The sequence below is a fragment of the Pleurodeles waltl genome, chromosome 7, assembly GCF_031143425.1.
Source record: "Pleurodeles waltl isolate 20211129_DDA chromosome 7, aPleWal1.hap1.20221129, whole genome shotgun sequence".
Taxonomy (NCBI): domain Eukaryota; kingdom Metazoa; phylum Chordata; class Amphibia; order Caudata; family Salamandridae; genus Pleurodeles; species Pleurodeles waltl.
Window position 1 is genome coordinate 943557762 of NC_090446.1, and position 13696 is coordinate 943571457.

At 40.5% G+C, this 13696-nt stretch overlaps 1 protein-coding gene across 1 annotated transcript in view; it reads right to left on the reverse strand.

Annotated features, from left to right (window-relative positions):
• IL12B (interleukin 12B) overlaps positions 1 to 13394 on the reverse strand; it is a 68306-nt gene extending 54912 nt beyond the window's left edge. Inside the window, exon 1 of the mRNA XM_069199667.1 lies at positions 13079 to 13394. The gene's annotated coding sequence lies outside the window, so the exon portion shown is untranslated. The remainder of the gene's footprint in view (positions 1 to 13078) is intronic.
• Between the last annotated feature and the right edge of the window lie 302 nt (positions 13395 to 13696).

Consider the following 13696-nt stretch of genomic DNA (forward strand, 5'->3'; position numbering starts at 1 on the left):
ATTGTATTTTGTATGTTTGTGCCGCTTTTGCGTCAAAAAATGACGCAAATGTGGCACTAAAAAAGTAGCTTACAAAATACAATTGTATTTTGTAAGTTTGTGCCGCTTTTGCATCAAAAAATGACGCAAATGTGGGGCTAAAAAAGTATAAATATGGGCCTAAATTTACACCATGTGAGATATTCTATCCTTGTGAATCGAACATATCATTCCAATTTTGTGAATTTAAACTTCTTTAATGTGTGAATGCATAAATAATGCATAAAATTAGCAACATTTCCACATTACTGTTTCAAAATGTAATCACAGAATTTATTACGTAATCTAGTTACCCTTGTTGATGATTTGCGTCTAACACCTTCTTTCATCACATCGCCCATGTCGTCCATTCTTTCTCACTTTTTATGCTTCTGAAACTGGGATACAGCTATTTTATCCTTGTTCCACCATTTACCGTCATCCAATTTTACTGCACTGTTTCTTACTTCAACCACTTTCTTTTGCTCAGAGAATTTTGATTCACCCATGGGTATAATTCTTGAGCATTTCATGCTCACATAATCACCAACTGTTACATTTAGCTACCTGACACCATGCTAATATTGTGTCTGAACATATTTACTTTGCACCTGTTCCCTATTTCCTACTTCATCATTGTTTTTCGGTATATCAAATTGACCCATCCATTCTCTCAATAATTGGGATGGTGGTATAGTCCCCTCAATAATATGAAAGGTGAAGCTTCTGTGTCTGCATTAGCTATGGTACATACTGCCCACAATGATTTTCTCAACTCCAATTTACAATTCCAACTGCTTACCTTAACCAATTGCACATTCTCCTTAATACCTCTGTTGAATCTCTCAATGAGAACATTAGTCTTTCGGTGATATAGTAACATTTTATTATGTCTTATTCCCATGAACTTCAAAAGCTCATCAGGGACAACTTCCTTTGCAAAGACAGATTCCAGAAACGTAATCACATACATAGAATTTGGCACCCTCGCAAACTTAACTTCAGGCCAACAGATATAGTAATCAATGACCACTATGTCATATTCTGGAGTTCCACCAGATAATACCATTGGGCCCATAACATCAATGGCCAACTTGCTCCATGCTTTCTTTGAAACCATGACTGCCTGTAAAGGTCTAGGAACAGTCACCTGTGATTTATCGCTGATAGAACAACTCATGCAATCCCTTACAAAAAGCTCCACATGTCTGTCTAATCCTGGCCACCAGAAATTCTCTGTTACTCTTCTTTTCATGGCACAAATGCCAATATTACCTTCATAAGCCTGGGTAAGTACTTTATTCCTCATACCTTTCTGGTACTGTTAACACATTAGAAAGAAATGAGACCATTCACAGTTGATAACGCCTCAAAAACATGTTTGTATTTATTCTATAATCATCCTTGAGATCCCATGATGACAACCCTTGACTTATACCTTGCATGTCTTCCTTGATTTCTTGATCTGACTGGCATGCATCCATCCAATTTGTTCTGATATAGCTCCCTCAGAATGGTTCTGCACCATGCACACAAATGTGATATTCTCTTTTACTTCATCATTAACATAATTGTTTCCTTCACCTGTTAATCTGGATAAGCATTCTTCTACCACATTTTTTTAAGATACATATTCAAATTTAAAGTTGTGCTCTTGAAGTCTGTTTTGCCGTTTGGCAAATCTTGGTGTGCGCTTTCTCCCTCTTTAGTAGTAAACAACTGCACTAATGGTTTATGATCCACACACACAATGAACCCTGAACCCCACAAGAATGGTTTAAAATGCACTATGCCCCACCAACAAGTCAATGATTCCTGTTCTATCACTGAATAGGTTGCTTCAGCTCCCCCCAGGCTTCTAGAACTGAAAGCAACCACTTCATCCTTCCAATCTCTTCTTTGCATCAGTACTACTCCTAATCCCCTTTGACTGGCATCCATCATAATTATTGTTTGATCTCGGGTACTGAAAGGCTTTAATGGAATGGCATGGGCAATTTCCTTTTTGATAAGGTTAAACACCCTTTCACACTCTCTACTCCAAATAAATTTGGAATTCTTTTTCTAAAGACTCCTCTTGTTGTATGTCTTTTCTGTACAATTGGGTACATATCTTATGTAAAACTCCTTTAAATCCATAAACGATCTCAACTGATCCTTATTATCTGGTGAACAAAAATCCTCAATCGCCTTCACCAAACTCGTTTTTGTTTCTCTCCCATTAGCCAATAATTTGCACCCTAAATATTCCATAGAGGTAGTATTTATCCTATATTTTTCAGGACTAAGTGATACACCTTTGTTCCTTAATATATCCAATACCTGATACAATCTCTCATCATGCTGATTACAACTCTCCTCATAAACTGGCACACCATCCTGGAAGCCCTCACAGCAATGATGCATTTACGCAAACCCTCACTGTTCTTTGGAATACAGCAGACGCTGACGCTAACCCGAAGGGGCATGTGTTTAAACTGAAATAACCCTTCAGTAGTAATGAACGTCATGTAATGTCTAGAGTCTGGGTGTAAATTAATTTGGTGATATGCAGATGTCTTATCCAGCAAACTAAACAGTTTACCACCCTTGAGTGGGGACAACATCTCTGTGATATTAGGTAAAGGGTATTGATCTACCTATATCTGGTCATTAAGTTCACGCAAATCAACACACATATGTCTAGAACGATTCGCCTTACGAGCACGACCCAATTGGAAGATTCATTGGGCTCTATTATGTCATTCTTGCATAACTTGTTAAGTTCTTTTTTCAACTCTTCTCGCAAGGCTAATGGTGCCCTACAGACCTTGTGAACCACTGGCTGAGCATCCTCATGGATGCTTATTTTGTGCATGAACCCTTTGGACAAGCCTAACTCTGAATACTTCAGGTTATGACTCGTCCCAAAAATGTTTCTTTACTGTTGATACTTGCACATACTCTACTTAAGTATGACTTGTTCATGATTACTGGGGTTCAATAAAATGCCTAAACTCCCTTGGTCGTACCATCCTACAAGATATGCATCATCCTTTGCCACATATACAGTCCCTTGTGTTTTCTGATTACTAAATTTGAACTCTGCACCAAACTCTCTCAACATCTCAATGGTTTTAACCCCTTTTCCCACAGGACGAATTGTGGAGCTCCCTAAATGTATTAATTGAACACAGAATAGTTCTTTCTATTTTCTTTTACTCATTAATGTAAATGGAGACCCTGAATCTGGCATTATTCTGACCTTCCCGCAATAATTTATAGTAGGCAAAAAGGTATTTTAGTTCCTTGTAATGTCCCGGCCCGTACATCTTTCTCGTGCATATTTGAAACAGACTCTAAAATGGTGAACACTTTATCCTCTTTGCTAGACGACATTTCTTCCTCATATGGTTTGTTAGGTTCAATTCTATGTACCTTGTTTGAAATTGACCTTAAAGACGACCTGCACACCCTAGCAAAATTACCTTTTTTCATGCATTTGGTGCACGTTTTATCAATGGCTCGACATACTTTTGCATTACCAAGGTGAGATATACTCCAACACATGTAACATTCCAAATGTTTGAATGTTGTTTTCTTCTCAACCTTTTCATTTTTATTAATTTCTCCTGATCGTCCTTCTTTTTGACCTTTTTATATTTACTTTTGACTGTCAATACAGTTTGCTGTTGTGACTGTAGGTTGCCTTCTGATGCTGACATCTATTCCAAGTATGATTTAGTACTCTCTCTCCTTGTTGCTATACCCAGAGCTTTTTGTAATGTTAAAATAGGCGTAGACAATAAGGCTTCTTGCACTTTTTCATTATTAGTATTTTCTACTAACTGATTTATAATTATTTCCTCCTCAAAATCCTTGTACACACAGGATCCACTATAATTCTCAATGCACCTATATAACTTGATGCCGATTCACCTTCAACTTGAACCCTCTTGTAGAACTTATGTTCTTTCTCAAGTGACATTTGTGCATGTTTTAGATCGTGAATCCATCCACTTAATGGCAGAAGCATATTTATCCTCTACTCCACCTCGCTCTCCATCCACTACTAATACCATTTCTTTGGGAATGTGATTTAATATTTTACGTCCTTCTTTGCCTAAACAGTGTTTTAATATAAACAGTGGCATCTGGCACCCCAAATATTTGGTGGGGTAGCCACACACGCAGAGGCAGATGCAGTACTGGACATTGATAAAATGTGTACACCTTTCATTCAGAGTATCCTGCATGCTGTCATGAATCAGCATCTCTGAACCTGTAACGGACCAACCAGTCTGGTATGATGGATGTGTGTGGGCTCAGTAACAAAGCATTCACAAGCCTTGAGAGTTTGTATATTACCTGGTGGCCCTCCATTAGAGGGACATAGATTCAATGAGAACAATGTTTTGCAGCTGTCAGAATTTAATGAACTCAGTATGACTTATACACTTATTTTGATGCATCTATGGCAACCATCGTGTGACAACAAAGTAGTTCAGGTGTACGTTATTTCATAGAATCTGAAATAATACACTACATGTGCATAAAGCAAAAACAGAAATAATTGAATGAAAACTGAGCTATGGCTCAGTAAGTATGTCCATACGTCTTTATACCACCAGTAAGTCTACTTCTTGGTGTGGAATCAATTTTGGCTGCTATGGGCATGTACTGCTGAGTCACAGAGAAAAGAATAGGTGTGCTGGGGACCACACAACATGGTCAAAGAAGAAGCTGTAACCCTAGTCTTGAAGCTCCATAGTCAATAACTTCAACACTAGCCCACATCTGTCTATCACCGTAAGACATTACAATGAGAATAGAAAAATACATTTTACATCATAGAACTCAGAACCCTAACAACCATGCGGTATTTAGCTAAAAAGTAACCAACAGAGATAACTCAACAGGCCTATAAATGAATAGTAAGTGCACCGAGAATAAAGCCGTGTCTTTCAGAGGGTGAACAGTAACACATTGATGCCACACAGTAACATGCAATACCTGCGACTTTACTAGGCCCCAAATCGTGGCAATGTTGCATTGAGAAACTAGGGCCGAAACACATCTTCCCATTCATTCACTATCCCCAACTATCACGAACAGTAGTCAACTCAAATAATGAAGAACTGTGGGCTCTTCAGCATCCCTTTGCTCTGTTTTTCTGTGTAACTGCCTTTACTGAGTTGCTGAGCCACTCTTGGAATCCTTCTAATTATTAATTCAAAGAAAGGTAGTAATATCAATCTAATGAATAGACTGCATAATTTCTAAGCAGGGGTCATGAAAATTGTTAAATTGTTAAATTGTTAAATTCATGCTCATTGGTATAAGTTGATGTAGTTGATTGAAACACTCTAAACGTTACATAAACTGACTTTTCAAATGTTATAGTTTTACCATATTTCTGTGTGACCTTTGTAGCATAATTTACATGCTAGGTGATTTGGTGGCTTGGCTACATTTTGGCTTTCAGGTTGAGGCCAAACCCCTGGCTTGGCTTTCCCTATTAATTTGCTGGCTTGTCTATCCAAACCCCACCCGCCACTCACAGATACCATGTTTTAATAGCCTTTTATCCCACCCCGGCAAGTTCTCATTTCTGAGCTTCCCCCAATCACTATACCCAGCACTCGAGACTACTTCACACTAGGGCTGGTTCTAGCTTTTTTGCTGTCTTGGGCAGAAAGGGAATGTTTGAAGCCTCTCTAATTTGCCCAAGATGATACATTACATGATGTGACATCACTTGCCCATTAATCGTCCGACATTGTTGAAGCAACTTTCCAAGTGGTTATCATTAACAAGTTGGAAACATAATTAATAACCCTCATAAAATCAGTACATAGATTTTGAAACTCTATTAAGTGCAGATACATTACATTAATCACACTGGGTTGAAAACAAACTAGTCCCAGGTCTGTTCAAAACTGTTATTGCTGCTCAAATTGTAACTAATTGTTTATAGATTTGGACATAATTGAAACTCCAAGATAGAGTGTGGTAGACAATCCTGAAATTAGAAGGTTTCCCAGACACCCAAATCAAGTTAAGGAAGCAGCAGAGTAGACTTTCAACCAGCTTTAAGTATGTGGGCTGTCAAAGCATAAAACAAAGTAAAATATAGCCATACTTTAGGTGCACTGGGACCCTAACATCCCTGGGTGCTTGCTACAATATTGATAACTATGCTTCTGAGAGACACCCCGTTCCTTGGGCCTCAGAGACAATTTCTACAGCTGGGAATCCATGGGAGGATCCCTCTTTACTGGCCCGCTCAGTCCCCTTAGCCCCAGCAAATCCCACAACACCCTGGTACAGTGTGGTAGCAATACACAGATGTGATTAGTGGGATGACCAAAGTTGTGAGAGGTCCCCATGGGGGTGAGCTGGTACAGGGCCCCATGATGGTGAGTCAGCCAGAAAAATGAGCAGTTGCTCACAGGGTTAGGGTTAGGGTCCTCGCAGCTCCCAGTCATGCTCAGCACGTGCCCCCTTTATCTGCTTCACCCCCCAACCCCACCACCATACTGTGCGTGTCTGGTGAGGTTTTTGCCACAAATTTGGTAATCCTCCAGTTCTCTCATAGAAAACTTCATGCAGCTACAGAGCTTTGTAGACATTTGCAGAGGAGTTTTTTGTTTCAATCAGCCGTACTTAATACAGACAGTAGTAAGTGTCACTCCAAAAGTTGTTTACCTTACTTTTAGTAAAGTAGGGTCTCATGTACAAAGTGTTTAATGGTCGAAAAACACTGAGATTCGGTAAATCTGAAGGATCGGGACTTCTAAAACACTTTTTAGTGGGCCCATTGTACAAAAGAATTGAGTCTATAAAAATGGTCACAAATGGTGCACTGAGTTTTACCAAATCGATTTTGATTTTGTGGACCACCCTATGTACCAATAGGTCAGTTCAGAAAATACAGGATAAAAGGGGGTCTCAATTCAACCTTCCTCATCAATATTCATGAGGTAAATTGCGACCCATATTATGATTGACCACAATTACAGGAATGGTGGCAGCTGAGGTCGGCAGTCTTTTTTTGTTTAAATGTAGCCTGTTTTCCTTAAAGGAAATGGGATGTGATTTTTTTAAGAAACTGAAACTTACAGAAACCCTTTTTTTAAGAATAGACAGTGGTCCCATGGACATTTTTTTAAAACATTCACAAAGGGGACCGCTGCTTACTCCTAAAATTGTCTTGGTAAGCATTCAAAAGGAGAAGGGGTCACTTAGGGACTTCTTCCTTTTTGCAAATGGGTAACTCCTCCATTGAGTTAGTGGTAAAATGTTTGATGCCCTAAATATAATCCTTCGAAATACGAAAACCTTTTCCGAATTGTTAACATTTCACAAACTGTTTTTTAGTGGTTACAAGTCCTCAAATTTACAGAATCTGAGGGTTCGTGACCAATAAAACACTTTGTACATGAGATTCGAAATGTACTAATGGCAATTTATAATTTAGAAAAGGTTTTCCAAATCATTAAATGTGTTTAGTAAATAATTAGTAAACAGCATTTGGAAGAGTAGGTTTAGTATGGTGCCCTTTCCTAATACTGATTCCTTTTCTGATGTATCAATGTTTTGTGACCAAAATCCAGTTGCAAAGCATTAATATTTTACATCCAACTCAACCCATTCACAAATGGGAAGGCATTCCAAGTTAACCCTTTCTCCCTTGTGAAAGTTTACAAAAATGTTTTTATGAGTAGGCAAAAAGGTTTGTGTAACTTTTCATTTTTTTTTAACACATCCAGTTTTTTATTTAAGGAAAACTGGCTGCATTATAAAAAAAACGATTGTTTTATTTAAAAGTAGTCACAGACATGATGGTTTGCGTGCCCTAGCAGGCCACCATGACTGTGATTGTGGCCAACCACAGTGGGTCGAAATTTGAGACCTACCTTATCAATATTGATGAAGTAGGTAGAATTGCAAACCAACAAGTCTGTATTTTGGGAACCAACCTATTAGTACATAGGTTTGTTCGCAAAATCGAAAAACAATTTAGTAAAAGCTGGTGCACAAAAACTATTACTGAATCAATTCTTTGTACATGAAGACCATAGTGAATATGATGGGGGCATTTAATCATTCACTAAACTGGTACTGGACTGAATTGTAGGCCAGCTTTCTAACAAGAAGAAAGTTTCATGGTTGTTGAAGGTATATAAATCTGAATATCATAACATAATATATCACAAAGTCTCAAGTAAGTCCTAGGGCACCACCATTGTTGACCAGTTGTCAAAGTAATTACTAGGTATCAGTATAGAATACCACTAGGGGAAAAATGTGTTTTAGAACATGTGGTAATTGAGGTGCAGGTTTAGCATCTGTATTTTTCTACCTGATATTTTACCATGGCCTGACCAATGCTCTCTAAAGACAGAAGCATTTGCATAACCCCCAGCTGCACTGACAACATTGGCACCTTAATATTTTGCTTGCTATTAGCACTACGAGCTAAATGTGACCCTTCATGGATGTAGTCTGGTCCACATACATAAAGGATATTTTGTGTTCATAAATCCTCTACTTCGGTAAATTAGAGGGTTTACAAACAGTAAAACCTTTTTTCAAGCCCCTTAGTAAGCTGTTTCAAAAACTGTGTTGCAAATCATTATTTATCTACAGCTCAAAAGTGGTGGTAACCCATTCATAAACAGGAAGTGATTGCCACGGGAACCCTGCCCTTTGTGAATGTTGAAAAAAACATTTTTAGGAGGAGGTAGTGGTCCATGAGACAACTATTTACACATATAAAAAGTTTATGAAACGTTTAAATTTATTTTTTTAAACACAACCACTTTTCTTTTAAGGAAAATGAGCTGCATTTATAAAAAATAATATCACTGTTTTAGTTTAAAGCAATCACAGTGATGGTGGTCACTGACTCCAGCAGGCCACCATTTCTGTGATGGCTACAAATTGCAGTGGTAACCTAAATCATTAGCATTAATGAGGTAGGGTTGCAACCTGCAACCCACAAAAAATCTTTAAGAATCAATATTTTGTGAACTGTCCTCCTAGTTCACAGGTCGAATCGTAAAATAGCAATGCATTTGGTACAAGTCGGTGCGCAAATTCCGACCACTTTTCTCCAAATACACTGCACGTACATCTGGCCCTTGATGTGTCAAACACTGCCTAATATGTACCAGAGTATACTAGATATTTGGTTTAATTAAGACTTTTTAGCTACTGGTGCCCTAACCTGCTTTTTATTACTGCTGTACACTCTGAATGAATTTACAATGTACACAGGGAAAAATTTTAAAACTGGAAAGTGGGAGATTTATAAAAAGAATCAGGGGATTGATTAGGTCGAGCATAAGCGTACGACCTCTTGTATACTTTTAAGTATACTTCTTGTGTGGGCTTCCAGCTATTTCATTTGTTAGTTTCAGTGTCATTTAAAAATCCTTGCTTGCTAGTAGTCAGTCATGCCTATTTGTCCCTCCTTCTTCTGTGTGGGAATGGGGACCAACTACTGTATAATTACGCTTTGTCTTGTTTATCTGGTCTGTAGAGGACTTTTCTTTTTACTTTGTTTCGTGCTCCTGTCCAGGGAAGCTTCCCCTTTCATTTGCAGAACATCCTTGCTATGAGCTTAGCTTTACACAAGGCTATAAATCAGGCTGTTATCTTGGTCACATTTGGTCTTCGTAGGCTCTCTGCACCCTCTCTCAGCTATCTGGCCCGACCCTTCCTTGGTTTGGTTTTTTTTTACCAAGTGTACCTGACTGTTGCTTATGGCCTAGGCACCCAGCTCTACTAGGGCTCCGCAATCCTTAGAGAAAGTGCCCACTTCTGCTCCATACTGCGATCCCACTTGCAGCTCCATCAGTGCACTTCAGTTCCCACACTACGAGCCTTCAGCCATGCCAGTGCCAGAAACCCCACATGCACTGTCTGCAAAAGCACCTCAGTTCTTGCAGTCAGTGCAGTCTGCTGCTCCAGTACTGGGACCTCAGACGCAGCTCCATCAGTTTGCCTCAGTTCATATACTCCATGCCCTCAGCCGTGCCAGGAACCCCACTAGTGCCATCTGCCAGAGCACCTCAGTTCTTGCAGTCAGTACACTCTGCTGCATCAGCACTGGGACCACAGGCGCCGCTCCATGATCGCACCTCAGTTCACACACTGCAAGCCCTCAGCCGTGCCAGTGCCTTCAACCCCACACACGCTGTCTGAGCACCTTAGTTTTTGCGGTCAGTACACTCTGCTGCTCCAGTACTGAGACCTTGGGCGCTGCGCCATCAGTGCACCTCCGTTCACACACTCCAAGCACCTCAGCCGTTCCAGTGCCAGAACCCCACATGGGCAGTGTACCAGAGAACCTCAGTTCTTACAGTCAGTACACACTGCTGCTCCAGTACTGAGACCTCAGGTGCAGCTCCATCAATGCACCTCAGTTCACACACTTCAAGCCCCTCAGCCATGCCCAAACCACACACATGCTGTCTGCCACAGGACTTCAGTTCTTACAGTCAGTACACTCTGCTGTTCCAGTACTGGAATCTTGGGCACAGCTCCATCAGTGCACCTCAGTTCACACACTCCAAGCACCTCAGGCATGCCAAAACCCCACACACATTATCTGCTAGAGCACCTCAGTTCTTGCAGTCAGTATACTCTGCTGTTCCAGTACTGGGACCTTGGACACAGCTCCATCAGTGCACTTTAGTTCTATCCCGGCAAGGTCACTTCCTTTCCTATACTGGGACTCTGCTCACATACAGTTCCATTACAGCAGCTCAGCTCTAATATTCAGTCCCACGGCTAAGCCAGCCAATACTGGACCCAAAAGTGGAAAATACAGCTAAGCCAGTGCACCTCAAGTCTAACATCCAACGCCACTGTTGATGGCAACCATCACGGCTCGCGAGAATCCATCAATTCTGATATTCAGTGTACATTTCTTCTCAGTACCAAGACTCACACACACACGCCTTTCAGGACTCCTCGCTTCTGTGGTTCAGAGGCAATGCCACTCCCATGCTGGGCCCCACTCGCACCTTCACCACGGCACCTCCAAGCTCACACTCAGCAATACTGGCATGCAAATATCAGGTTCCACACATAGCTCCATCAACATACCTCTCTTCTGACCTTGTGTACCCGTTACTATTCCAGTCCTGCAGCCCACATACGACTATGTCAGTGCACCTCAACCCTAACATGCAGTGCCTCATTATTCCAATACCAGGAATTACACAGCGCTTCGTTTCTCATTACTCACCCATTGCCTTTCTGTTATTCCACCTCTGGGCCGGTACACAGCTCTGTCTATACCTCCAATCTTGATCTGAAGCACCCCAATATTGCTGTATTGAGGTTCACATACATCTCTGCTAATGCACCTCCAGCTGTTCAGCAGTGCCCCCTGCTGGTCCACACTCTCACTTCTATTTGAGGACGAGGGGAGCCAATTAAATCTATTCTTAACTGTCATCTTTATTTGAGAGGGTCTGTTTCACTTATTTCACTCAGTTCTTTCCTTTACTCTGTTTACTCTCAATGTTTTCTTTCTCCCCCACTTTTCTTTTTCTCTTTCCACGTCTAAAAATCCACATTGACTCTTTCTTTCAACTGTTTATTACTACTCCACTCCCTTTTATGTATTTGCCTCTTCCTCTTGCTACCTCCTCTTTCAAGCTCGCAAAAACGTGGTTATTCCTTTCCTTGGTTCGTTCCTTTCTTTTTTCTTCATCGGGTGTTCATTCTTTCACTATTTTTTTTCTCTTCCCTTCATTCTTTCTTTGTATTTTTTATTTGCTCTTTCCTTTGACTCATTATGCGTCCTTTCACTTTTGTTTAAAGATCTTTCTTCCTTCCTTTTTCTGGTGTTTTTCTTATCTTAATCTGTCAATTCACATTTTACTATAAATCCCTCTTTTTCCCATTGGTATGTGGAAGCCACAAGTTACTTGTGGGACCCAAAGTGTCAAAGTGGTTTTCCTGTTCTGTGGAAAATGCGTCTGTACATACATGTCCTGATTCTTCCGCTGCTTGTTTCTCTCCCCTTTTTTCTCTAATGTTCATTTTTCTCTTTCTTTTCACACTTCTTTCACTATTGTTTTCTCTTTATCTATCATTTGATAGCTACCTTCCTTTTTTGTTTTGTTTCTCACGTTTGCTCTATTTCTTCTCTTAGTTGTGTTTTCATTTTCTCATTCTTTCCCTTCTTTCTTTTATTCCTTTTTGACCTCTTCTCTTTCTCCCTTTTGTCTATTGTATTCTTTTCACTTATCTTTTTCTGCCCCATCTGCTTTCTTTCTCTCCTGAGGCCTAGCTATCAATGGAGCAACAGGTGCAGTGGCACTGGGGCCCAGAGACCTACGGACCTCACTCAACTCTAATTACTGCTGTATTTTCCAACAGAATTCCAGTCAACCATTTTCCTTTGTTACTCCAGGGACCATGACACCATTACTATAACACTTGTCCTCTTCATCCTTACTCCTGACTCCCTCTTTCCTTTCACCCTCCAATCCGTCCCACATGATATTTTTGTTATGGTCTTTTGAGCATTTCACCCTAATGCCAAAAGTTGATTTCTGATCAAAGTTTAAATGATCATTTTATATGTTTTAAGGTAGAGGAAGAAGTTCAATGTAAGTCCTTCATTTAAATGCAGGGCTATTAGAATTATACGGCAGGAAAAGACAAACTTATGAGGCAGGGTTGACCAATCTATGTGGCAAGAAAAGTCCAGTATTGAATTTACAATGGAAATAGCTCTACCTCAAGAAAATGCGATACTTAGATGGAAGACAGCTAAAATAAAGCTATTTTTGGCTTCAAACATCAGGAGTTTTCCACATGAATCGGATCCATCGGTATATATGAATGTATCCAAACACAATAGTCCCCGCATTTTAAGACTGCGAGATCGTTAAACACGGGGCCATAAAAACGGTAGAAATTCGCTATACAAATACGTGTTAAAAAAGAAGACATGCGCCAGCATGGCAGTGATGGAGTTCATGTTCACGTTATAGGAATAACAAAAATAACAACAGCAAACAATGTCAAATGACAAACGAGCAATATAACATACCTTGCAGGTGTGTTCTGTCGTCCCGGTGTCTGCGTCCTACGACCGGGGAGGCACTCAGTCTCTGAAAAGTTCGTGGGGCTATGCCATAGGCTACGGCGCTCACCTTGTTTTCCCCAACCCACGTGCCAGCTCCTGGTTGAGCTGGTATTTATTGGTGGTCATTTCCCAGGCAGATGTGAAACTCATCCCAGGCGAGGCAGGGCGGGCCTTCGCTTCATCCTTCAGAACCAGACAAACGGGGGAAGCCCGCTTGTGACACCGCGTGGTTAAAAGTGAAAATAGCCCCGGTATGAAGAAAGGTGGAACTGCGCTCTGTTTGAGGAAGCGCCGGGCTTCAACAGTCTTCCTTCTTCCCCTTTCATCTTCTGCTTTAGTACAGAAAACAAGACATCGTCACCTCAGGTGATTATAAATTGATGTCAATAACCACGTACACGTTACACTTGAGCGCGCTTTCCATTGTTAGCTTAAAGTGCCGATAACTGCACCTAATGTAAGAATAACGCAAACATTGTAAACTCACGCTGACCTCACACGCATCCCTTCCAGGGCACCTCGATTGTCACCTGCTCCAGCACTGAAACCTACAACACATATTTATCAGCGCACTGCTGACAT